We start from the raw sequence: 24,317 nt of genomic DNA, 5'->3' as shown, positions 1-24,317 counted from the left end.
AGTTGAGTTGATCATGATATGGATAAGATATTGTCCTATTGTCCACCCCTACTGTGACCCACCTGAAGCAGGGCATGAGGATGTTTGTTGAATTAGCTAATGATAACTGTTGCTTGTGGGAGTTGTTCAGGACTGAGCCCCTGTCCTGGGCCTTGTAGGAGGGAGAGAATTGGTGGAGCAGCCCCCTCTGGTGAGCAGCATTGTACGCACTCAGAAGCAGTGCATCATGGGAAGTGTTGTGGTTTTCGGAAACATGGCAAAGTAAAGCGTTTTGTGAGGCAGCACACCAATGCATTTGTTGGTGATGTCTTTGTTTGTGTGTGTGTGTGTGTGTGTGTGTATGTAGGGTCTTTGTTGCAGTGTTTTATTTCAGTGTCTGGGTGGTGTAACGCATGTAGTCTTTACCGTCTCAGTGAAGAGGACAGCCAGTGGTGGTCCCACTCCCCAGTGTGTGAAGAACTCATACTTACCTGGCAGGGAAGATACCATGATCAAGAAAGTGGTTCACCCAGGGTGAGGCTCAACCATTGCACTCTGTTTGTGCTGACCCCTGCGAATTCCCCAAATGTGGGAATCTCAACTGTATAATTTCTGGTAGTGGGGGACTGTGTTCGCGCTCTCCCCTGATTTTCTCGTCTAACGATAGATTGCTCTTACAAAACAGTCCTTGGGACGTCAAATTGCTTTTGCGTGCTGTGACGTCTGTGGGGGGGTTGCTGGTGTCATAACCCAGCTGCTTCAAGTGGCTCTCTTCACGTGTCTTTACTTCTTACGTGCTTGACAAGTCGGAACTGACTTCAGGATCCACACGTGGCACCTTCCAAAATGGGAAAAGATCTGAAGCTTTAGAAAGAAGCAAAAAAGACATCAATTCCTACAAAACGTTTCTACACCCTCTTTTAGTCGCTACACTCAATCCATTCAAGCAGCCCTGATTACGCTGTCCTTACAACGGACATGTGAGCAGTGAGTGTTGTGGAAGCACTGGCCATATCCACCATCTGCTCAGACAAGAATATTGGGACACATTGGGATGTCATTTCTCACAATAAGGCTGAATATTACGTCAGGTCAAGTGCTTTTATTGTCATTCTTCACTGTAACTTGTTGACATTGAAACGAGACGTCGTTCTTCAAGCCCATGCAGCAACACAAGACAGCGGGACATTTCACAGGAACGCATAGAATGGAGATACAAGACTGGTCGGCCCACAGGAGCCCTTTCCAAAATGCATCAGGCTCATTGTTTAGACTGTGGAACAGTCCACCATCACTCCAGAGCCTGCTAAATCTTTACTCCAAGAGGGATCTCAAGTTGGCCTTTGGCCTCGGCCCTTCCTTTTGACTGCCATTTCTCAACAACGTTACGTGCTGAGGAAGCGGCTACCTTAAAACGCTTTTCCTATAGCCTTCTCCTGCTTTGAGGTGGGCGGTTGTTGAACTTTTCGTAGTGCTAGGTAGCTGATTAGAGGAGCCTCTGGCTGCTGGCCGGCAGTGCTAAGCTTTGAGAAATCCCTTTTTAGAAAGCTTTGACATTTGCGTCAGCTGGGCTTTCCTGACGAAGACTGTGAACAAGCCACAGCCCCAAGAAACTAATTAAGGCCTGAGATCTTGAGAAAAGTTATCCGAGAGCTGAAATCTCTTGGGGAGCCCATCTTTGTTGCGTGTTGCTCCTTTCCTCTTTCCACTCTAATGTTGTGCAGAACAAAAATCCTACACTGTCTCTTGCTAAAAATGTTTGCTAACAGACCGTTTGACCAGGGTTGCCTAAAGTTTTGCACGGGACTGTAAGTACGCACTGTTTGTAATGAAAGATGCAATAGTTGAGTTGATCATGATATGGATAAGATATTGTCCTATTGTCCACCCCTACTGTGACCCACCTGAAGCAGGGCATGAGGATGTTTGTTGAATTAGCTAATGATAACTGTTGCTTGTGGGAGTTGTTCAGGACTGAGCCCCTGTCCTGGGCCTTGTAGGAGGGAGAGAATTGGTGGAGCAGCCCCCTCTGGTGAGCAGCATTGTACGCACTCAGAAGCAGTGCATCATGGGAAGTGTTGTGGTTTTCGGAAACATGGCAAAGTAAAGCGTTTTGTGAGGCAGCACACCAATGCATTTGTTGGTGATGTCTTTGTTTGTGTGTGTGTGTATGTAGGGTCTTTGTTGCAGTGTTTTATTTCAGTGTCTGGGTGGTGTAACGCATGTAGTCTTTACCGTCTCAGTGAAGAGGACAGCCAGTGGTGGTCCCACTCCCCAGTGTGTGAAGAACTCATACTTACCTGGCAGGGGAGATACCATGATCAAGAAGGTGGTTCACCCAGGGTGAGGCTCAACCATTGCACTCCGGTTGTGCTGACCCCTGCGAATTCCCCAAATGTGGGAATCTCGACTGCATAATTTCTGGTAGTGGGGGACTGCGTTCGCGCTCTCCCCTGATTTTCTCGTCTAACGATAGATTGCTCTTACAAAACAGTCCTTGGGACGTCAAATTGCTTTTGCGTGCTGTGACTCCTGCGGGGGGGTAGCTGGTGTCATAACCCAGCTGCTTCAAGCGGCTCTCTTCACGTGTCTTTACTTCGTACGTGCTTGACAAGTCGGAACTGACTTCAGGATCCACACGTGGCACCTTCCAAAATGGGAAAAGATCTGAAGCTTTAGAAAGAAGCAAAAAAGACATCAATTCCTACAAAACGTTTCTACACCCTCTTTTAGTCGCTACACTCAATCCATTCAAGCAGCCCTGATTACGCTGTCCTTACAACGGACATGTGAGCAGTGAGTGTTGTGGAAGCACTGGCCATATCCACCATCTGCTCAGACAAGAATATTGGGACACATTGGGATGTCATTTCTCACAATAAGGCTGAATATTACGTCAGGTCAAGTGCTTTTATTGTCGTTCTTCACTGTAACTTGTTGACATTGAAACGAGACGTCGTTCTTCAAGCCCATGCAGCAACACAAGACAGCGGGACATTTCACAGGAACGCATAGAATGGAGATACAAGACTGGTCGGCCCACAGGAGCCCTTTCCAAAATGCATCAGGCTCATTGTTTAGACTGTGGAACAGTCCACCGTCACTCCAGAGCCTGCTAAATCTTTACTCCAAGAGGGACCTCAAGTTGGCCTTTGGCCTCGGCCCTTCCTTTTGACTGCCATTTCTCAACAACGTTACGTGCTGAGGAAGCGGCTACCTTAAAACGCTTTTCCTATAGCCTTCTCCTGCTTTGAGGTGGGCGGTTGTTGAACTTTTCGTAGTGCTAGGTAGCTGATTAGAGGAGCCTCTGGCTGCTGGCCGGCAGTGCTAAGCTTTGAGAAATCCCTTTTTAGAAAGCTTTGACATTTGCGTCAGCTGGGCTTTCCTGACGAAGACTGTGAACAAGCCACAGCCCCAAGAAACTAATTAAGGCCTGAGATCTTGAGAAAAGTTATCCGAGAGCTGAAATCTCTTGGGGAGCCCATCTTTGTTGCGTGGTGCTCCTTTCCTCTTTCCACTCTAATGTTGTGCAGAACAAAAATCCTACACTGTCTCTTGCTAAAAATGTTTGCTAACAGACCGTTTGACCAGGGTTGCCTAAAGTTTTGCACGGGACTGTAAGTACGCACTGTTTGTAATGAAAGATGCAATAGTTGAGTTGATCATGATATGGATAAGATATTGTCCTATTGTCCACCCCTACTGTGACCCACCTGAAGCAGGGCATGAGGATGTTTGTTGAATTAGCTAATGATAACTGTTGCTTGTGGGAGTTGTTCAGGACTGAGCCCCTGTCCTGGGCCTTGTAGGAGGGAGAGAATTGGTGGAGCAGCCCCCTCTGGTGAGCAGCATTGTACGCACTCAGAAGCAGTGCATCATGGGAAGTGTTGTGGTTTTCGGAAACATGGCAAAGTAAAGCGTTTTGTGAGGCAGCACACCAATGCATTTGTTGGTGATGTCTTTGTTTGTGTGTGTGTATGTAGGGTCTTTGTTGCAGTGTTTTATTTCAGTGTCTGGGTGGTGTAACGCATGTAGTCTTTACCGTCTCAGTGAAGAGGACAGCCAGTGGTGGTCCCACTCCCCAGTGTGTGAAGAACTCATACTTACCTGGCAGGGGAGATACCATGATCAAGAAGGTGGTTCACCCAGGGTGAGGCTCAACCATTGCACTCCGGTTGTGCTGACCCCTGCGAATTCCCCAAATGTGGGAATCTCGACTGCATAATTTCTGGTAGTGGGGGACTGCGTTCGCGCTCTCCCCTGATTTTCTCGTCTAACGATAGATTGCTCTTACAAAACAGTCCTTGGGACGTCAAATTGCTTTTGCGTGCTGTGACTCCTGCGGGGGGGTAGCTGGTGTCATAACCCAGCTGCTTCAAGTGGCTCTCTTCACGTGTCTTTACTTCGTACGTGCTTGACAAGTCGGAACTGACTTCAGGATCCACACGTGGCACCTTCCAAAATGGGAAAAGATCTGAAGCTTTAGAAAGAAGCAAAAAAGACATCAATTCCTACAAAACGTTTCTACACCCTCTTTTAGTCGCTACACTCAATCCATTCAAGCAGCCCTGATTACGCTGTCCTTACAACGGACATGTGAGCAGTGAGTGTTGTGGAAGCACTGGCCATATCCACCATCTGCTCAGACAAGAATATTGGGACACATTGGGATGTCATTTCTCACAATAAGGCTGAATATTACGTCAGGTCAAGTGCTTTTATTGTCGTTCTTCACTGTAACTTGTTGACATTGAAACGAGACGTCGTTCTTCAAGCCCATGCAGCAACACAAGACAGCGGGACATTTCACAGGAACGCATAGAATGGAGATACAAGACTGGTCGGCCCACAGGAGCCCTTTCCAAAATGCATCAGGCTCATTGTTTAGACTGTGGAACAGTCCACCATCACTCCAGAGCCTGCTAAATCTTTACTCCAAGAGGGACCTCAAGTTGGCCTTTGGCCTCGGCCCTTCCTTTTGACTGCCATTTCTCAACAACGTTACGTGCTGAGGAAGCGGCTACCTTAAAACGCTTTTCCTATAGCCTTCTCCTGCTTTGAGGTGGGCGGTTGTTGAACTTTTCGTAGTGCTAGGTAGCTGATTAGAGGAGCCTCTGGCTGCTGGCCGGCAGTGCTAAGCTTTGAGAAATCCCTTTTTAGAAAGCTTTGACATTTGCGTCAGCTGGGCTTTCCTGACGAAGACTGTGAACAAGCCACAGCCCCAAGAAACTAATTAAGGCCTGATATCTTGAGAAAAGTTATCCGAGAGCTGAAATCTCTTGGGGAGCCCATCTTTGTTGCGTGGTGCTCCTTTCCTCTTTCCACTCTAATGTTGTGCAGAACAAAAATCCTACACTGTCTCTTGCTAAAAATGTTTGCTAACAGACCGTTTGACCAGGGTTGCCTAAAGTTTTGCACGGGACTGTAAGTACGCACTGTTTGTAATGAAAGATGCAATAGTTGAGTTGATCATGATATGGATAAGATATTGTCCTATTGTCCACCCCTACTGTGACCCACCTGAAGCAGGGCATGAGGATGTTTGTTGAATTAGCTAATGATAACTGTTGCTTGTGGGAGTTGTTCAGGACTGAGCCCCTGTCCTGGGCCTTGTAGGAGGGAGAGAATTGGTGGAGCAGCCCCCTCTGGTGAGCAGCATTGTACGCACTCAGAAGCAGTGCATCATGGGAAGTGTTGTGGTTTTCGGAAACATGGCAAAGTAAAGCGTTTTGTGAGGCAGCACACCAATGCATTTGTTGGTGATGTCTTTGTTTGTGTGTGTGTATGTAGGGTCTTTGTTGCAGTGTTTTATTTCAGTGTCTGGGTGGTGTAACGCATGTAGTCTTTACCGTCTCAGTGAAGAGGACAGCCAGTGGTGGTCCCACTCCCCAGTGTGTGAAGAACTCATACTTACCTGGCAGGGGAGATACCATGATCAAGAAGGTGGTTCACCCAGGGTGAGGCTCAACCATTGCACTCCGGTTGTGCTGACCCCTGCGAATTCCCCAAATGTGGGAATCTCGACTGCATAATTTCTGGTAGTGGGGGACTGCGTTCGCGCTCTCCCCTGATTTTCTCGTCTAACGATAGATTGCTCTTACAAAACAGTCCTTGGGACGTCAAATTGCTTTTGCGTGCTGTGACTCCTGCGGGGGGGTAGCTGGTGTCATAACCCAGCTGCTTCAAGTGGCTCTCTTCACGTGTCTTTACTTCGTACGTGCTTGACAAGTCGGAACTGACTTCAGGATCCACACGTGGCACCTTCCAAAATGGGAAAAGATCTGAAGCTTTAGAAAGAAGCAAAAAAGACATCAATTCCTACAAAACGTTTCTACACCCTCTTTTAGTCGCTACACTCAATCCATTCAAGCAGCCCTGATTACGCTGTCCTTACAACGGACATGTGAGCAGTGAGTGTTGTGGAAGCACTGGCCATATCCACCATCTGCTCAGACAAGAATATTGGGACACATTGGGATGTCATTTCTCACAATAAGGCTGAATATTACGTCAGGTCAAGTGCTTTTATTGTCGTTCTTCACTGTAACTTGTTGACATTGAAACGAGACGTCGTTCTTCAAGCCCATGCAGCAACACAAGACAGCGGGACATTTCACAGGAACGCATAGAATGGAGATACAAGACTGGTCGGCCCACAGGAGCCCTTTCCAAAATGCATCAGGCTCATTGTTTAGACTGTGGAACAGTCCACCATCACTCCAGAGCCTGCTAAATCTTTACTCCAAGAGGGACCTCAAGTTGGCCTTTGGCCTCGGCCCTTCCTTTTGACTGCCATTTCTCAACAACGTTACGTGCTGAGGAAGCGGCTACCTTAAAACGCTTTTCCTATAGCCTTCTCCTGCTTTGAGGTGGGCGGTTGTTGAACTTTTCGTAGTGCTAGGTAGCTGATTAGAGGAGCCTCTGGCTGCTGGCCGGCAGTGCTAAGCTTTGAGAAATCCCTTTTTAGAAAGCTTTGACATTTGCGTCAGCTGGGCTTTCCTGACGAAGACTGTGAACAAGCCACAGCCCCAAGAAACTAATTAAGGCCTGATATCTTGAGAAAAGTTATCCGAGAGCTGAAATCTCTTGGGGAGCCCATCTTTGTTGCGTGGTGCTCCTTTCCTCTTTCCACTCTAATGTTGTGCAGAACAAAAATCCTACACTGTCTCTTGCTAAAAATGTTTGCTAACAGACCGTTTGACCAGGGTTGCCTAAAGTTTTGCACGGGACTGTAAGTACGCACTGTTTGTAATGAAAGATGCAATAGTTGAGTTGATCATGATATGGATAAGATATTGTCCTATTGTCCACCCCTACTGTGACCCACCTGAAGCAGGGCATGAGGATGTTTGTTGAATTAGCTAATGATAACTGTTGCTTGTGGGAGTTGTTCAGGACTGAGCCCCTGTCCTGGGCCTTGTAGGAGGGAGAGAATTGGTGGAGCAGCCCCCTCTGGTGAGCAGCATTGTACGCACTCAGAAGCAGTGCATCATGGGAAGTGTTGTGGTTTTCGGAAACATGGCAAAGTAAAGCGTTTTGTGAGGCAGCACACCAATGCATTTGTTGGTGATGTCTTTGTTTGTGTGTGTGTGTGTGTGTGTATGTAGGGTCTTTGTTGCAGTGTTTTATTTCAGTGTCTGGGTGGTGTAACGCATGTAGTCTTTACCGTCTCAGTGAAGAGGACAGCCAGTGGTGGTCCCACTCCCCAGTGTGTGAAGAACTCATACTTACCTGGCAGGGGAGACACCATGATCAAGAAGGTGGTTCACCCAGGGTGAGGCTCAACCATTGCACTCCGGTTGTGCTGACCCCTGCGAATTCCCCAAATGTGGGAATCTCGACTGCATAATTTCTGGTAGTGGGGGACTGCGTTCGCGCTCTCCCCTGATTTTCTCGTCTAACGATAGATTGCTCTTACAAAACAGTCCTTGGGACGTCAAATTGCTTTTGCGTGCTGTGACTCCTGCGGGGGGGTAGCTGGTGTCATAACCCAGCTGCTTCAAGTGGCTCTCTTCACGTGTCTTTACTTCGTACGTGCTTGACAAGTCGGAACTGACTTCAGGATCCACACGTGGCACCTTCCAAAATGGGAAAAGATCTGAAGCTTTAGAAAGAAGCAAAAAAGACATCAATTCCTACAAAACGTTTCTACACCCTCTTTTAGTCGCTACACTCAATCCATTCAAGCAGCCCTGATTACGCTGTCCTTACAACGGACATGTGAGCAGTGAGTGTTGTGGAAGCACTGGCCATATCCACCATCTGCTCAGACAAGAATATTGGGACACATTGGGATGTCATTTCTCACAATAAGGCTGAATATTACGTCAGGTCAAGTGCTTTTATTGTCGTTCTTCACTGTAACTTGTTGACATTGAAACGAGACGTCGTTCTTCAAGCCCATGCAGCAACACAAGACAGCGGGACATTTCACAGGAACGCATAGAATGGAGATACAAGACTGGTCGGCCCACAGGAGCCCTTTCCAAAATGCATCAGGCTCATTGTTTAGACTGTGGAACAGTCCACCATCACTCCAGAGCCTGCTAAATCTTTACTCCAAGAGGGACCTCAAGTTGGCCTTTGGCCTCGGCCCTTCCTTTTGACTGCCATTTCTCAACAACGTTACGTGCTGAGGAAGCGGCTACCTTAAAACGCTTTTCCTATAGCCTTCTCCTGCTTTGAGGTGGGCGGTTGTTGAACTTTTCGTAGTGCTAGGTAGCTGATTAGAGGAGCCTCTGGCTGCTGGCCGGCAGTGCTAAGCTTTGAGAAATCCCTTTTTAGAAAGCTTTGACATTTGCGTCAGCTGGGCTTTCCTGACGAAGACTGTGAACAAGCCACAGCCCCAAGAAACTAATTAAGGCCTGATATCTTGAGAAAAGTTATCCGAGAGCTGAAATCTCTTGGGGAGCCCATCTTTGTTGCGTGGTGCTCCTTTCCTCTTTCCACTCTAATGTTGTGCAGAACAAAAATCCTACACTGTCTCTTGCTAAAAATGTTTGCTAACAGACCGTTTGACCAGGGTTGCCTAAAGTTTTGCACGGGACTGTAAGTACGCACTGTTTGTAATGAAAGATGCAATAGTTGAGTTGATCATGATATGGATAAGATATTGTCCTATTGTCCACCCCTACTGTGACCCACCTGAAGCAGGGCATGAGGATGTTTGTTGAATTAGCTAATGATAACTGTTGCTTGTGGGAGTTGTTCAGGACTGAGCCCCTGTCCTGGGCCTTGTAGGAGGGAGAGAATTGGTGGAGCAGCCCCCTCTGGTGAGCAGCATTGTACGCACTCAGAAGCAGTGCATCATGGGAAGTGTTGTGGTTTTCGGAAACATGGCAAAGTAAAGCGTTTTGTGAGGCAGCACACCAATGCATTTGTTGGTGATGTCTTTGTTTGTGTGTGTGTGTGTGTGTGTGTATGTAGGGTCTTTGTTGCAGTGTTTTATTTCAGTGTCTGGGTGGTGTAACGCATGTAGTCTTTACCGTCTCAGTGAAGAGGACAGCCAGTGGTGGTCCCACTCCCCAGTGTGTGAAGAACTCATACTTACCTGGCAGGGGAGATACCATGATCAAGAAGGTGGTTCACCCAGGGTGAGGCTCAACCATTGCACTCCGGTTGTGCTGACCCCTGCGAATTCCCCAAATGTGGGAATCTCGACTGCATAATTTCTGGTAGTGGGGGACTGCGTTCGCGCTCTCCCCTGATTTTCTCGTCTAACGATAGATTGCTCTTACAAAACAGTCCTTGGGACGTCAAATTGCTTTTGCGTGCTGTGACTCCTGCGGGGGGGTAGCTGGTGTCATAACCCAGCTGCTTCAAGTGGCTCTCTTCACGTGTCTTTACTTCGTACGTGCTTGACAAGTCGGAACTGACTTCAGGATCCACACGTGGCACCTTCCAAAATGGGAAAAGATCTGAAGCTTTAGAAAGAAGCAAAAAAGACATCAATTCCTACAAAACGTTTCTACACCCTCTTTTAGTCGCTACACTCAATCCATTCAAGCAGCCCTGATTACGCTGTCCTTACAACGGACATGTGAGCAGTGAGTGTTGTGGAAGCACTGGCCATATCCACCATCTGCTCAGACAAGAATATTGGGACACATTGGGATGTCATTTCTCACAATAAGGCTGAATATTACGTCAGGTCAAGTGCTTTTATTGTCGTTCTTCACTGTAACTTGTTGACATTGAAACGAGACGTCGTTCTTCAAGCCCATGCAGCAACACAAGACAGCGGGACATTTCACAGGAACGCATAGAATGGAGATACAAGACTGGTCGGCCCACAGGAGCCCTTTCCAAAATGCATCAGGCTCATTGTTTAGACTGTGGAACAGTCCACCATCACTCCAGAGCCTGCTAAATCTTTACTCCAAGAGGGACCTCAAGTTGGCCTTTGGCCTCGGCCCTTCCTTTTGACTGCCATTTCTCAACAACGTTACGTGCTGAGGAAGCGGCTACCTTAAAACGCTTTTCCTATAGCCTTCTCCTGCTTTGAGGTGGGCGGTTGTTGAACTTTTCGTAGTGCTAGGTAGCTGATTAGAGGAGCCTCTGGCTGCTGGCCGGCAGTGCTAAGCTTTGAGAAATCCCTTTTTAGAAAGCTTTGACATTTGCGTCAGCTGGGCTTTCCTGACGAAGACTGTGAACAAGCCACAGCCCCAAGAAACTAATTAAGGCCTGATATCTTGAGAAAAGTTATCCGAGAGCTGAAATCTCTTGGGGAGCCCATCTTTGTTGCGTGGTGCTCCTTTCCTCTTTCCACTCTAATGTTGTGCAGAACAAAAATCCTACACTGTCTCTTGCTAAAAATGTTTGCTAACAGACCGTTTGACCAGGGTTGCCTAAAGTTTTGCACGGGACTGTAAGTACGCACTGTTTGTAATGAAAGATGCAATAGTTGAGTTGATCATGATATGGATAAGATATTGTCCTATTGTCCACCCCTACTGTGACCCACCTGAAGCAGGGCATGAGGATGTTTGTTGAATTAGCTAATGATAACTGTTGCTTGTGGGAGTTGTTCAGGACTGAGCCCCTGTCCTGGGCCTTGTAGGAGGGAGAGAATTGGTGGAGCAGCCCCCTCTGGTGAGCAGCATTGTACGCACTCAGAAGCAGTGCATCATGGGAAGTGTTGTGGTTTTCGGAAACATGGCAAAGTAAAGCGTTTTGTGAGGCAGCACACCAATGCATTTGTTGGTGATGTCTTTGTTTGTGTGTGTGTGTGTGTGTGTGTATGTAGGGTCTTTGTTGCAGTGTTTTATTTCAGTGTCTGGGTGGTGTAACGCATGTAGTCTTTACCGTCTCAGTGAAGAGGACAGCCAGTGGTGGTCCCACTCCCCAGTGTGTGAAGAACTCATACTTACCTGGCAGGGGAGATACCATGATCAAGAAGGTGGTTCACCCAGGGTGAGGCTCAACCATTGCACTCCGGTTGTGCTGACCCCTGCGAATTCCCCAAATGTGGGAATCTCGACTGCATAATTTCTGGTAGTGGGGGACTGCGTTCGCGCTCTCCCCTGATTTTCTCGTCTAACGATAGATTGCTCTTACAAAACAGTCCTTGGGACGTCAAATTGCTTTTGCGTGCTGTGACTCCTGCGGGGGGGTAGCTGGTGTCATAACCCAGCTGCTTCAAGTGGCTCTCTTCACGTGTCTTTACTTCGTACGTGCTTGACAAGTCGGAACTGACTTCAGGATCCACACGTGGCACCTTCCAAAATGGGAAAAGATCTGAAGCTTTAGAAAGAAGCAAAAAAGACATCAATTCCTACAAAACGTTTCTACACCCTCTTTTAGTCGCTACACTCAATCCATTCAAGCAGCCCTGATTACGCTGTCCTTACAACGGACATGTGAGCAGTGAGTGTTGTGGAAGCACTGGCCATATCCACCATCTGCTCAGACAAGAATATTGGGACACATTGGGATGTCATTTCTCACAATAAGGCTGAATATTACGTCAGGTCAAGTGCTTTTATTGTCGTTCTTCACTGTAACTTGTTGACATTGAAACGAGACGTCGTTCTTCAAGCCCATGCAGCAACACAAGACAGCGGGACATTTCACAGGAACGCATAGAATGGAGATACAAGACTGGTCGGCCCACAGGAGCCCTTTCCAAAATGCATCAGGCTCATTGTTTAGACTGTGGAACAGTCCACCATCACTCCAGAGCCTGCTAAATCTTTACTCCAAGAGGGACCTCAAGTTGGCCTTTGGCCTCGGCCCTTCCTTTTGACTGCCATTTCTCAACAACGTTACGTGCTGAGGAAGCGGCTACCTTAAAACGCTTTTCCTATAGCCTTCTCCTGCTTTGAGGTGGGCGGTTGTTGAACTTTTCGTAGTGCTAGGTAGCTGATTAGAGGAGCCTCTGGCTGCTGGCCGGCAGTGCTAAGCTTTGAGAAATCCCTTTTTAGAAAGCTTTGACATTTGCGTCAGCTGGGCTTTCCTGACGAAGACTGTGAACAAGCCACAGCCCCAAGAAACTAATTAAGGCCTGATATCTTGAGAAAAGTTATCCGAGAGCTGAAATCTCTTGGGGAGCCCATCTTTGTTGCGTGGTGCTCCTTTCCTCTTTCCACTCTAATGTTGTGCAGAACAAAAATCCTACACTGTCTCTTGCTAAAAATGTTTGCTAACAGACCGTTTGACCAGGGTTGCCTAAAGTTTTGCACAGGACTGTAAGTACGCACTGTTTGTAATGAAAGATGCAATAGTTGAGTTGATCATGATATGGATAAGATATTGTCCTATTGTCCACCCCTACTGTGACCCACCTGAAGCAGGGCATGAGGATGTTTGTTGAATTAGCTAATGATAACTGTTGCTTGTGGGAGTTGTTCAGGACTGAGCCCCTGTCCTGGGCCTTGTAGGAGGGAGAGAATTGGTGGAGCAGCCCCCTCTGGTGAGCAGCATTGTATGCACTCAGAAGCAGTGCATCATGGGAAGTGTTGTGGTTTTCGGAAACATGGCAAAGTAAAGCGTTTTGTGAGGCAGCACACCAATGCATTTGTTGGTGATGTCTTTGTTTGTGTGTGTGTGTGTGTGTGTGTATGTAGGGTCTTTGTTGCAGTGTTTTATTTCAGTGTCTGGGTGGTGTAACGCATGTAGTCTTTACCGTCTCAGTGAAGAGGACAGCCAGTGGTGGTCCCACTCCCCAGTGTGTGAAGAACTCATACTTACCTGGCAGGGAAGATACCATGATCAAGAAGGTGGTTCACCCAGGGTGAGGCTCAACCATTGCACTCTGGTTGTGCTGACCCCTGCGAATTCCCCAAATGTGGGAATCTCGACTGCATAATTTCTGGTAGTGGGGGACTGCGTTCGCGCTCTCCCCTGATTTTCTCGTCTAATGATAGATTGCTCTTACAAAACAGTCCTTGGGACGTCAAATTGCTTTTGTGTGCTGTGACTCCTGCGGGGGGGTAGCTGGTGTCATAACCCAGCTGCTTCAAGCGGCTCTCTTCACGTGTCTTTACTTCGTACGTGCTTGACAAGTCGGAACTGACTTCAGGATCCACACGTGGCACCTTCCAAAATGGGAAAAGATCTGAAGCTTTAGAAAGAAGCAAAAAAGACATCAATTCCTACAAAACGTTTCTACACCCTCTTTTAGTCGCTACACTCAATCCATTCAAGCAGCCCTGATTACGCTGTCCTTACAACGGACATGTGAGCAGTGAGTGTTGTGGAAGCACTGGCCATATCCACCATCTGCTCAGACAAGAATATTGGGACACATTGGGATGTCATTTCTCACAATAAGGCTGAATATTACGTCAGGTCAAGTGCTTTTATTGTCGTTCTTCACTGTAACTTGTTGACATTGAAACGAGACGTCGTTCTTCAAGCCCATGCAGCAACACAAGACAGCGGGACATTTCACAGGAACGCATAGAATGGAGATACAAGACTGGTCGGCCCACAGGAGCCCTTTCCAAAATGCATCAGGCTCATTGTTTAGACTGTGGAACAGTCCACCATCACTCCAGAGCCTGCTAAATCTTTACTCCAAGAGGGACCTCAAGTTGGCCTTTGGCCTCGGCCCTTCCTTTTGACTGCCATTTCTCAACAACGTTACGTGCTGAGGAAGCGGCTACCTTAAAACGCTTTTCCTATAGCCTTCTCCTGCTTTGAGGTGGGCGGTTGTTGAACTTTTCGTAGTGCTAGGTAGCTGATTAGAGGAGCCTCTGGCTGCTGGCCGGCAGTGCTAAGCTTTGAGAAATCCCTTTTTAGAAAGCTTTGACATTTGCGTCAGCTGGGCTTTCCTGACGAAGACTGTGAACAAGCCACAGCCCCAAGAAACTAATTAAGGCCTGAGATCTTGAGAAAAGTTATCCGAGAGCTGAAATCTCTTGGGGAGCCCATCTTTGTTGCGTGGTGCTCCTTTCCTCTTTCCACTCTAATGTTGTGCAGAACAAAAATCCTACACTGTCTCTTGCTAAAAATGTTTGCTAACAGACCGTTTGACCAGGGTTGCCTAAAGTTTTGCACGGGACTGTAAGTATGCACTGTTTGTAATGAAAGATGCAATAGTTGAGTTGATCATGATATGGATAAGATATTGTCCTATTGTCCACCCCTACTGTGACCCACCTGAAGCAGGGCATGAGGATGTTTGTTGAATTAGCTAATGATAACTGTTGCTTGTGGGAGTTGTTCAGGACTGAGCCCCTGTCCTGGGCCTTGTAGGAGGGAGAGAATTGGTGGAGCAGCCCCCTCTGGTGAGCAGCATTGTACGCACTCAGAAGCAGTGCATCATGGGAAGTGTTGTGGTTTTCGGAAACATGGCAAAGTAAAGCGTTTTGTGAGGCAGCACACCAATGCATTTGTTGGTGATGTCTTTGTTTGTGTGTGTGTGTGTGTGTGTGTGTGTATGTAGGGTCTTTGTTGCAGTGTTTTATTTCAGTGTCTGGGTGGTGTAACGCATGTAGTCTTTACCGTCTCAGTGAAGAGGACAGCCAGTGGTGGTCCCACTCCCCAGTGTGTGAAGAACTCATACTTACCTGGTAGGGGAGATACCATGATCAAGAAGGTGGTTCACCCAGAGTGAGGCTCAACCATTGCACTCCGGTTGTGCTGACCCCTGCGAATTCCCCAAATGTGGGAATCTCAACTGCATAATTTCTGGTAGTGGGGGACTGCGTTCGCGCTCTCCCCTGATTTTCTCGTCTAACGATAGATTGCTCTTACAAAACAGTCCTTGGGACGTCAAATTGCTTTTGCGTGCTGTGACGCCTGCGGGGGGGGGGGGGTAGCTGGTGTCATAACCCAGCTGCTTCAAGTGGCTCTCTTCACGTGTCTTTACTTCTTACGTGCTTGACAAGTCGGAACTGACTTCAGGATCCACACGTGGCACCTTCCAAAATGGGAAAAGATCTGAAGCTTTAGAAAGAAGCAAAAAAGACATCAATTCCTACAAAACGTTTCTACACCCTCTTTTAGTTGCTACACTCAATCCATTCAAGCAGCCCTGATTACGCTGTCCTTACAACGGACATGTGAGCAGTGAGTGTTGTGGAAGCACTGGCCATATCCACCATCTGCTCAGACAAGAATATTGGGACACATTGGGATGTCATTTCTCACAATAAGGCTGAATATTACGTCAAGTCAAGTGCTTTTATTGTCGTTCTTCACTGTAACTTGTTGACATTGAAACGAGACGTCGTTCTTCAAGCCCATGCAGCAACACAAGACAGCGGGACATTTCACAGGAACGCATAGAATGGAGATACAAGACTGGTCGGCCCACAGGAGCCCTTTCCAAAATGCATCAGGCTCATTGTTTAGACTGTGGAACAGTCCACCATCACTCCAGAGCCTGCTAAATCTTTACTCCAAGAGGGACCTCAAGTTGGCCTTTGGCCTCGGCCCTTCCTTTTGACTGCCATTTCTCAACAACGTTACGTGCTGAGGAAGCGGCTACCTTAAAACGCTTTTCCTATAGCCTTCTCCTGCTTTGAGGTGGGCGGTTGTTGAACTTTTCGTAGTGCTAGGTAGCTGATTAGAGGAGCCTCTGGCTGCTGGCCGGCAGTGCTAAGCTTTGAGAAATCCCTTTTTAGAAAGCTTTGACATTTGCGTCAGCTGGGCTTTCCTGACGAAGACTGTGAACAAGCCACAGCCCCAAGAAACTAATTAAGGCCTGAGATCTTGAGAAAAGTTATCCGAGAGCTGAAATCTCTTGGGGAGCCCATCTTTGTTGCGTGGTGCTCCTTTCCTCTTTCCACTCTAATGTTGTGCAGAACAAAAATCCTACACTGTCTCTTGCTAAAAATGTTTGCTAACAGACCGTTTGACCAGGGTTGCCTAAAGTTTTGCACGGGACTGTAAGTACGCACTGTTTGTAATGAAAGATGCAATAGTTGAGTTGATCATGATATGGATAAGATATTGTCCTATTGTCCACCCCTACTGTGACCCACCTGAAGCAGGGCATGAGGATGTTTGTTGAATTAGCTAATGATAACTGTTGCTTGTGGGAGTTGTTCAGGACTGAGCCCCTGTCCTGGGCCTTGTAGGAGGGAGAGAATTGGTGGAGCAGCCCCCTCTGGTGAGCAGCATTGTACGCACTCAGAAGCAGTGCATCATGGGAAGTGTTGTGGTTTTCGGAAACATGGCAAAGTAAAGCGTTTTGTGAGGCAGCACACCAATGCATTTGTTGGTGATGTCTTTGTTTGTGTGTGTGTGTGTGTATGTAGGGTCTTTGTTGCAGTGTTTTATTTCAGTGTCTGGGTGGTGTAACGCATGTAGTCTTTACCGTCTCAGTGAAGAGGACAGCCAGTGGTGGTCCCACTCCCCAGTGTGTGAAGAACTCATACTTACCTGGCAGGGGAGATACCATGATCAAGAAGGTGGTTCACCCAGGGTGAGGCTCAACCATTGCACTCCGGTTGTGCTGACCCCTGCGAATTCCCCAAATGTGGGAATCTCGACTGCATAATTTCTGGTAGTGGGGGACTGCGTTCGCGCTCTCCCCTGATTTTCTCATCTAATGATAGATTGCTCTTGCAAAACAGTCCTTGGGACGTCAAATTGCTTTTGCGTGCTGTGACGTCTGCGGGGGGGTAGCTGGTGTCATAACCCAGCTGCTTCAAGTGGCTCTCTTCACGTGTCTTTACTTCTTACGTGCTTGACAAGTCGGAACTGACTTCAGGATCCACACGTGGCACCTTCCAAAATGGGAAAAGATCTGAAGCTTTAGAAAGAAGCAAAAAAGACATCAATTCCTACAAAACGTTTCTACACCCTCTTTTAGTCGCTACACTCAATCCATTCAAGCAGCCCTGATTACGCTGTCCTTACAACGGACATGTGAGCAGTGAGTGTTGTGGAAGCACTGGCCATATCCACCATCTGCTCAGACAAGAATATTGGGACACATTGGGATGTCATTTCTCACAATAAGGCTGAATATTACGTCAGGTCAAGTGCTTTTATTGTCGTTCTTCACTGTAACTTGTTGACATTGAAACGAGACGTCGTTCTTCAAGCCCATGCAGCAACACAAGACAGCGGGACATTTCACAGGAACGCATAGAATGGAGATACAAGACTGGTCGGCCCACAGGAGCCCTTTCCAAAATGCATCAGGCTCATTGTTTAGACTGTGGAACAGTCCACCATCACTCCAGAGCCTGCTAAATCTTTACTCCAAGAGGGACCTCAAGTTGGCCTTTGGCCTCGGCCCTTCCTTTTGACTGCCATTTCTCAACAACGTTACGTGCTGAGGAAGCGGCTACCTTAAAACGCTTTTCCTATAGCCTTCTCCTGCTTTGAGGTGGGCGGTTGTTGAACTTTTCGTAGTGCTAGGTAGCTGATTAGAGGAGCCTCTGGCTGCTGGCCGGCAGTGCTAAGCTTTGAGAAATCCCTTTTTAGAAAGCTTGACATTTGCGTCAGCTGGGCTTTCCTGACGAAGACTGTGAACAAGCCACAGCCCCAAGAAACTAATTAAGGCCTGAGATCTTGAGAAAAGTTATCCGAGAGCTGAAATCTCTTGGGGAGCCCATCTTTGTTGCGTGGTGCTCCTTTCCTCTTTCCACTCTAATGTTGTGCAGAACAAAAATCCTACACTGTCTCTTGCTAAAAATGTTTGCTAACAGACCGTTTGACCAGGGTTGCCTAAAGTTTTGCACGGGACTGTAAGTACGCACTGTTTGTAATGAAAGATGCAATAGTTGAGTTGATCATGATATGGATAAGATATTGTCCTATTGTCCACCCCTACTGTGACCCACCTGAAGCAGGGCATGAGGATGTTTGTTGAATTAGCTAATGATAACTGTTGCTTGTGGGAGTTGTTCAGGACTGAGCCCCTGTCCTGGGCCTTGTAGGAGGGAGAGAATTGGTGGAGCAGCCCCCTCTGGTGAGCAGCATTGTACGCACTCAGAAGCAGTGCATCATGGGAAGTGTTGTGGTTTTCGGAAACATGGCAAAGTAAAGCGTTTTGTGAGGCAGCACACCAATGCATTTGTTGGTGATGTCTTTGTTTGTGTGTGTGTGTGTGTGTGTGTGTATGTAGGGTCTTTGTTGCAGTGTTTTATTTCAGTGTCTGGGTGGTGTAACGCATGTAGTCTTTACCGTCTCAGTGAAGAGGACAGCCAGTGGTGGTCCCACTCCCCAGTGTGTGAAGAACTCATACTTACCTGGCAAGGGAGATACCATGATCAAGAAGGTGGTTCACCCAGGGTGAGGCTCAACCATTGCACTCCGGTTGTGCTGACCCCTGCGAATTCCCCAAATGTGGGAATCTCGACTGCATAATTTCTGGTAGTGGGGGACTGCGTTCGCGCTCTCCCCTGATTTTCTCGTCTAACGATAGATTGCTCTTACAAAACAGTCCTTGGGATGTCAAATTGCTTTTGCGTGCTGTGACTCCTGCGGGGGGGGTAGCTGGTGTCATAACCCAGCAGCTTCAAGTGGCTCTCTTCACGTGTCTTTACTTCGTACGTGCTTGACAAGTCGGAACTGACTTCAGGATCCACACGTGGCACCTTCCAAAATGGGAAAAGATCTGAAGCTTTAGAAAGAAGCAAAAAAGACATCAATTCCTACAAAACGTTTCTACACCCTCTTTTAGTCGCTACACTCAATCCATTCAAGCAGCCCTGATTACGCTGTCCTTACAACGGACATGTGAGCAGTGAGTGTTGTGGAAGCACTGGCCATATCCACCATCTGCTCAGACAAGAATATTGGGACACATTGGGATGTCATTTCTCACAATAAGGCTGAATATTACGTCAGGTCAAGTGCTTTTATTGTCGTTCTTCACTGTAACTTGTTGACATTGAAACGAGACGTCGTTCTTCAAGCCCATGCAGCAACACAAGACAGCGGGACATTTCACAGGAACGCATAGAATGGAGATACAAGACTGGTCGGCCCACAGGAGCCCTTTCCAAAATGCATCAGGCTCATTGTTTAGACTGTGGAACAGTCCACCATCACTCCAGAGCCTGCTAAATCTTTACTCCAAGAGGGACCTCAAGTTGGCCTTTGGCCTCGGCCCTTCCTTTTGACTGCCATTTCTCAACAACGTTACGTGCTGAGGAAGCGGCTACCTTAAAACGCTTTTCCTATAGCCTTCTCCTGCTTTGAGGTGGGCGGTTGTTGAACTTTTCGTAGTGCTAGGTAGCTGATTAGAGGAGCCTCTGGCTGCTGGCCGGCAGTGCTAAGCTTTGAGAAATCCCTTTTTAGAAAGCTTGACATTTGCGTCAGCTGGGCTTTCCTGACGAAGACTGTGAACAAGCCACAGCCCCAAGAAACTAATTAAGGCCTGAGATCTTGAGAAAAGTTATCCGAGAGCTGAAATCTCTTGGGGAGCCCATCTTTGTTGCGTGGTGCTCCTTTCCTCTTTCCACTCTAATGTTGTGCAGAACAAAAATCCTACACTGTCTCTTGCTAAAAATGTTTGCTAACAGACCGTTTGACCAGGGTTGCCTAAAGTTTTGCACGGGACTGTAAGTACGCACTGTTTGTAATGAAAGATGCAATAGTTGAGTTGATCATGATATGGATAAGATATTGTCCTATTGTCCACCCCTACTGTGACCCACCTGAAGCAGGGCATGAGGATGTTTGTTGAATTAGCTAATGATAACTGTTGCTTGTGGGAGTTGTTCAGGACTGAGCCCCTGTCCTGGGCCTTGTAGGAGGGAGAGAATTGGTGGAGCAGCCCCCTCTGGTGAGCAGCATTGTACGCACTCAGAAGCAGTGCATCATGGGAAGTGTTGTGGTTTTCGGAAACATGGCAAAGTAAAGCGTTTTGTGAGGCAGCACACCAATGCATTTGTTGGTGATGTCTTTGTTTCTGTGTGTGTGTGTGTGTGTATGTAGGGTCTTTGTTGCAGTGTTTTATTTCAGTGTCTGGGTGGTGTAACGCATGTAGTCTTTACCGTCTCAGTGAAGAGGACAGCCAGTGGTGGTCCCACTCCCCAGTGTGTGAAGAACTCATACTTACCTGGCAGGGGAGATACCATGATCAAGAAGGTGGTTCACCCAGGGTGAGGCTCAACCATTGCACTCCGGTTGTGCTGACCCCTGCGAATTCCCCAAATGTGGGAATCTCGACTGCATAATTTCTGGTAGTGGGGGACTGCGTTCGCGCTCTCCCTTGATTTTCTCGTCTAACGATAGATTGCTCTTACAAAACAGTCCTTGGGACGTCAAATTGCTTTTGCGTGCTGTGACTCCTGCTGGGGGGTAGCTGGTGTCATAACCCAGCTGCTTCAAGCGGCTCTCTTCACGTGTCTTTACTTCGTACGTGCTTGACAAGTCGGAACTGACTTCAGGATCCACAAGTGGCACCTTCCAAAATGGGAAAAGATCTGAAGCTTTAGAAAGAAGCAAAAAAGACATCAATTCCTACAAAACGTTTCTACACCCTCTTTTAGTCGCTACACTCAATCCATTCAAGCAGCCCTGATTACGCTGTCCTTACAACGGACATGTGAGCAGTGAGTGTTGTGGAAGCACTGGCCATATCCACCATCTGCTCAGACAAGAATATTGGGACACATTGGGATGTCATTTCTCACAATAAGGCTGAATATTACGTCAGGTCAAGTGCTTTTATTGTCGTTCTTCACTGTAACTTGTTGACATTGAAACGAGACGTCGTTCTTCAAGCCCATGCAGCAACACAAGACAGCGGGACATTTCACAGGAACGCATAGAATGGAGATACAAGACTGGTCGGCCCACAGGAGCCCTTTCCAAAATGCATCAGGCTCATTGTTTAGACTGTGGAACAGTCCACCATCACTCCAGAGCCTGCTAAATCTTTACTCCAAGAGGGACCTCAAGTTGGCCTTTGGCCTCGGCCCTTCCTTTTGACTGCCATTTCTCAACAACGTTACGTGCTGAGGAAGCGGCTACCTTAAAACGCTTTTCCTATAGCCTTCTCCTGCTTTGAGGTGGGCGGTTGTTGAACTTTTCGTAGTGCTAGGTAGCTGATTAGAGGAGCCTCTGGCTGCTGGCCGGCAGTGCTAAGCTTTGAGAAATCCCTTTTTAGAAAGCTTTGACATTTGCGTCAGCTGGGCTTTCCTGACGAAGACTGTGAACAAGCCACAGCCCCAAGAAACTAATTAAGGCCTGAGATCTTGAGAAAAGTTATCCGAGAGCTGAAATCTCTTGGGGAGCCCATCTTTGTTGCGTGGTGCTCCTTTCCTCTTTCCACTCTAATGTTGTGCAGAACAAAAATCCTACACTGTCTCTTGCTAAAAATGTTTGCTAACAGACCGTTTGACCAGGGTTGCCTAAAGTTTTGCACGGGACTGTAAGTACGCACTGTTTGTAATGAAAGATGCAATAGTTGAGTTGATCATGATATGGATAAGATATTGTCCTATTGTCCACCCCTACTGTGACCCACCTGAAGCAGGGCATGAGGATGTTTGTTGAATTAGCTAATGATAACTGTTGCTTGTGGGAGTTGTTCAGGACTGAGCCCCTGTCCTGGGCCTTGTAGGAGGGAGAGAATTGGTGGAGCAGCCCCCTCTGGTGAGCAGCATTGTACGCACTCAGAAGCAGTGCATCATGGGAAGTGTTGTGGTTTTCGGAAACATGGCAAAGTAAAGCGTTTTGTGAGGCAGCACACCAATGCATTTGTTGGTGATGTCTTTGTTTGTGTGTGTGTGTGTGTGTGTGTGTGTATGTAGGGTCTTTGTTGCAGTGTTTTATTTCAGTGTCTGGGTGGTGTAACGCATGTAGTCTTTACCGTCTCAGTGAAGAGGACAGCCAGTGGTGGTCCCACTCCCCAGTGTGTGAAGAACTCATACTTACCTGGCAGGGGAGATACCATGATCAAGAAGGTGGTTCACCCAGAGTGAGGCTCAACCATTGCACTCTGGTTGTGCTGACCCCTGCGAATTCCCCAAATGTGGGAATCTCAACTGCATAATTTCTGGTAGTGGGGGACTGCGTTCGCGCTCTCCCCTGATTTTCTCGTCTAACGATAGATTGCTCTTACAAAACAGTCCTTGGGACGTCAAATTGCTTTTGCGTGCTGTGACGCCTGCGGGGGGGGTAGCTGGTGTCATAACCCAGCTGCTTCAAGTGGCTCTCTTCACGTGTCTTTACTTCTTACGTGCTTGACAAGTCGGAACTGACTTCAGGATCCACACGTGGCACCTTCCAAAATGGGAAAAGATCTGAAGCTTTAGAAAGAAGCAAAAAAGACATCAATTCCTACAAAACGTTTCTACACCCTCTTTTAGTTGCTACACTCAATCCATTCAAGCAGCCCTGATTTCGCTGTCCTTACAACGGACATGTGAGCAGTGAGTGTTGTGGAAGCACTGGCCATATCCACCATCTGCTCAGACAAGAATATTGGGACACATTGGGATGTCATTTCTCACAATAAGGCTGAATATTACGTCAAGTCAAGTGCTTTTATTGTCGTTCTTCACTGTAACTTGTTGACATTGAAACGAGACGTCGTTCTTCAAGCCCATGCAGCAACACAAGACAGCGGGACATTTCACAGGAACGCATAGAATGGAGATACAAGACTGGTCGGCCCACAGGAGCCCTTTCCAAAATGCATCAGGCTCATTGTTTAGACTGTGGAACAGTCCACCATCACTCCAGAGCCTGCTAAATCTTTACTCCAAGAGGGACCTCAAGTTGGCCTTTGGCCTCGGCCCTTCCTTTTGACTGCCATTTCTCAACAACGTTACGTGCTGAGGAAGCGGCTACCTTAAAACGCTTTTCCTATAGCCTTCTCCTGCTTTGAGGTGGGCGGTTGTTGAACTTTTCGTAGTGCTAGGTAGCTGATTAGAGGAGCCTCTGGCTGCTGGCCGGCAGTGCTAAGCTTTGAGAAATCCCTTTTTAGAAAGCTTTGACATTTGCGTCAGCTGGGCTTTCCTGACGAAGACTGTGAACAAGCCACAGCCCCAAGAAACTAATTAAGGCCTGAGATCTTGAGAAAAGTTATCCGAGAGCTGAAATCTCTTGGGGAGCCCATCTTTGTTGCGTGGTGCTCCTTTCCTCTTTCCACTCTAATGTTGTGCAGAACAAAAATCCTACACTGTCTCTTGCTAAAAATGTTTGCTAACAGACCGTTTGACCAGGGTTGCCTAAAGTTTTGCACGGGACTGTAAGTACGCACTGTTTGTAATGAAAGATGCAATAGTTGAGTTGATCATGATATGGATAAGATATTGTCCTATTGTCCACCCCTACTGTGACCCACCTGAAGCAGGGCATGAGGATGTTTGTTGAATTAGCTAATGATAACTGTTGCTTGTGGGAGTTGTTCAGGACTGAGCCCCTGTCCTGGGCCTTGTAGGAGGGAGAGAATTGGTGGAGCAGCCCCCTCTGGTGAGCAGCATTGTACGCACTCAGAAGCAGTGCATCATGGGAAGTGTTGTGGTTTTCGGAAACATGGCAAAGTAAAGCGTTTTGTGAGGCAGCACACCAATGCATTTGTTGGTGATGTCTTTGTTTGTGTGTGTGTGTGTGTGTGTATGTAGGGTCTTTGTTGCAGTGTTTTATTTCAGTGTCTGGGTGGTGTAACGCATGTAGTCTTTACCGTCTCAGTGAAGAGGACAGCCAGTGGTGGTCCCACTCCCCAGTGTGTGAAGAACTCATACTTACCTGGCAGAGAAGATACCATGATCAAGAAGGTGGTTCACCCAGGGTGAGACTCAACCATTGCACTCCGGTTGTGCTGACCCCTGCGAATTCCTCAAATGTGGGAGTCTTGACTGCATAATTTCTGGTAGGGGGGGACTGCGTTCGCGCTCTCCCCTAATTTTCTTGTCTAACGATAGATTGCTCTTACAAAACAGTCCTTGGGACGTCAAATTGCTTTTGCGTGCTGTGAC

The 24,317-nt window shown here is 47.5% G+C and overlaps 14 non-coding genes across 14 annotated transcripts; all 14 read left to right on the top strand.

Moving 5' to 3' along the window:
• Positions 1-462: 462 nt before the first annotated feature.
• On the top strand, positions 463-626 carry LOC140563147 (U1 spliceosomal RNA). The gene has a single exon (XR_011980378.1). It is a non-coding gene; the product is annotated as a U1 spliceosomal RNA (small nuclear RNA).
• A 1,645-nt stretch (positions 627-2,271) lies between these two features.
• On the top strand, positions 2,272-2,435 carry LOC140563029 (U1 spliceosomal RNA). The gene has a single exon (XR_011980268.1). It is a non-coding gene; the product is annotated as a U1 spliceosomal RNA (small nuclear RNA).
• A 1,643-nt stretch (positions 2,436-4,078) lies between these two features.
• On the top strand, positions 4,079-4,242 carry LOC140563028 (U1 spliceosomal RNA). The gene has a single exon (XR_011980266.1). It is a non-coding gene; the product is annotated as a U1 spliceosomal RNA (small nuclear RNA).
• A 1,643-nt stretch (positions 4,243-5,885) lies between these two features.
• Positions 5,886-6,049, top strand: LOC140563027 (U1 spliceosomal RNA). Its single transcript, XR_011980265.1, has one exon. It is a non-coding gene; the product is annotated as a U1 spliceosomal RNA (small nuclear RNA).
• Positions 6,050-7,702: 1,653 nt separating this feature from the next.
• On the top strand, positions 7,703-7,866 carry LOC140563054 (U1 spliceosomal RNA). The gene has a single exon (XR_011980291.1). It is a non-coding gene; the product is annotated as a U1 spliceosomal RNA (small nuclear RNA).
• Positions 7,867-9,521: 1,655 nt separating this feature from the next.
• On the top strand, positions 9,522-9,685 carry LOC140563026 (U1 spliceosomal RNA). The gene has a single exon (XR_011980264.1). It is a non-coding gene; the product is annotated as a U1 spliceosomal RNA (small nuclear RNA).
• Positions 9,686-11,340: 1,655 nt separating this feature from the next.
• On the top strand, positions 11,341-11,504 carry LOC140563025 (U1 spliceosomal RNA). Its single transcript, XR_011980263.1, has one exon. It is a non-coding gene; the product is annotated as a U1 spliceosomal RNA (small nuclear RNA).
• Positions 11,505-13,159: 1,655 nt separating this feature from the next.
• On the top strand, positions 13,160-13,323 carry LOC140563112 (U1 spliceosomal RNA). Its single transcript, XR_011980346.1, has one exon. It is a non-coding gene; the product is annotated as a U1 spliceosomal RNA (small nuclear RNA).
• A 1,659-nt stretch (positions 13,324-14,982) lies between these two features.
• Positions 14,983-15,146, top strand: LOC140563136 (U1 spliceosomal RNA). The gene has a single exon (XR_011980368.1). It is a non-coding gene; the product is annotated as a U1 spliceosomal RNA (small nuclear RNA).
• A 1,655-nt stretch (positions 15,147-16,801) lies between these two features.
• LOC140563024 (U1 spliceosomal RNA) lies at positions 16,802-16,965 on the top strand. Its single transcript, XR_011980262.1, has one exon. It is a non-coding gene; the product is annotated as a U1 spliceosomal RNA (small nuclear RNA).
• Positions 16,966-18,621: 1,656 nt separating this feature from the next.
• LOC140563106 (U1 spliceosomal RNA) lies at positions 18,622-18,785 on the top strand. Its single transcript, XR_011980341.1, has one exon. It is a non-coding gene; the product is annotated as a U1 spliceosomal RNA (small nuclear RNA).
• A 1,653-nt stretch (positions 18,786-20,438) lies between these two features.
• On the top strand, positions 20,439-20,602 carry LOC140563058 (U1 spliceosomal RNA). Its single transcript, XR_011980295.1, has one exon. It is a non-coding gene; the product is annotated as a U1 spliceosomal RNA (small nuclear RNA).
• Positions 20,603-22,261: 1,659 nt separating this feature from the next.
• Positions 22,262-22,425, top strand: LOC140563133 (U1 spliceosomal RNA). The gene has a single exon (XR_011980365.1). It is a non-coding gene; the product is annotated as a U1 spliceosomal RNA (small nuclear RNA).
• Positions 22,426-24,079: 1,654 nt separating this feature from the next.
• Positions 24,080-24,243, top strand: LOC140563145 (U1 spliceosomal RNA). Its single transcript, XR_011980376.1, has one exon. It is a non-coding gene; the product is annotated as a U1 spliceosomal RNA (small nuclear RNA).
• Positions 24,244-24,317: the final 74 nt, after the last annotated feature.

The sequence above is a fragment of the Salminus brasiliensis genome, chromosome 9 (assembly GCF_030463535.1).
Source record: "Salminus brasiliensis chromosome 9, fSalBra1.hap2, whole genome shotgun sequence".
Classification (NCBI taxonomy): Eukaryota; Metazoa; Chordata; class Actinopteri; order Characiformes; family Bryconidae; genus Salminus; species Salminus brasiliensis.
The sequence above is the reverse complement of the archived record's forward strand: the minus strand, read 5'-3'. Positions and strand labels throughout refer to the sequence as shown.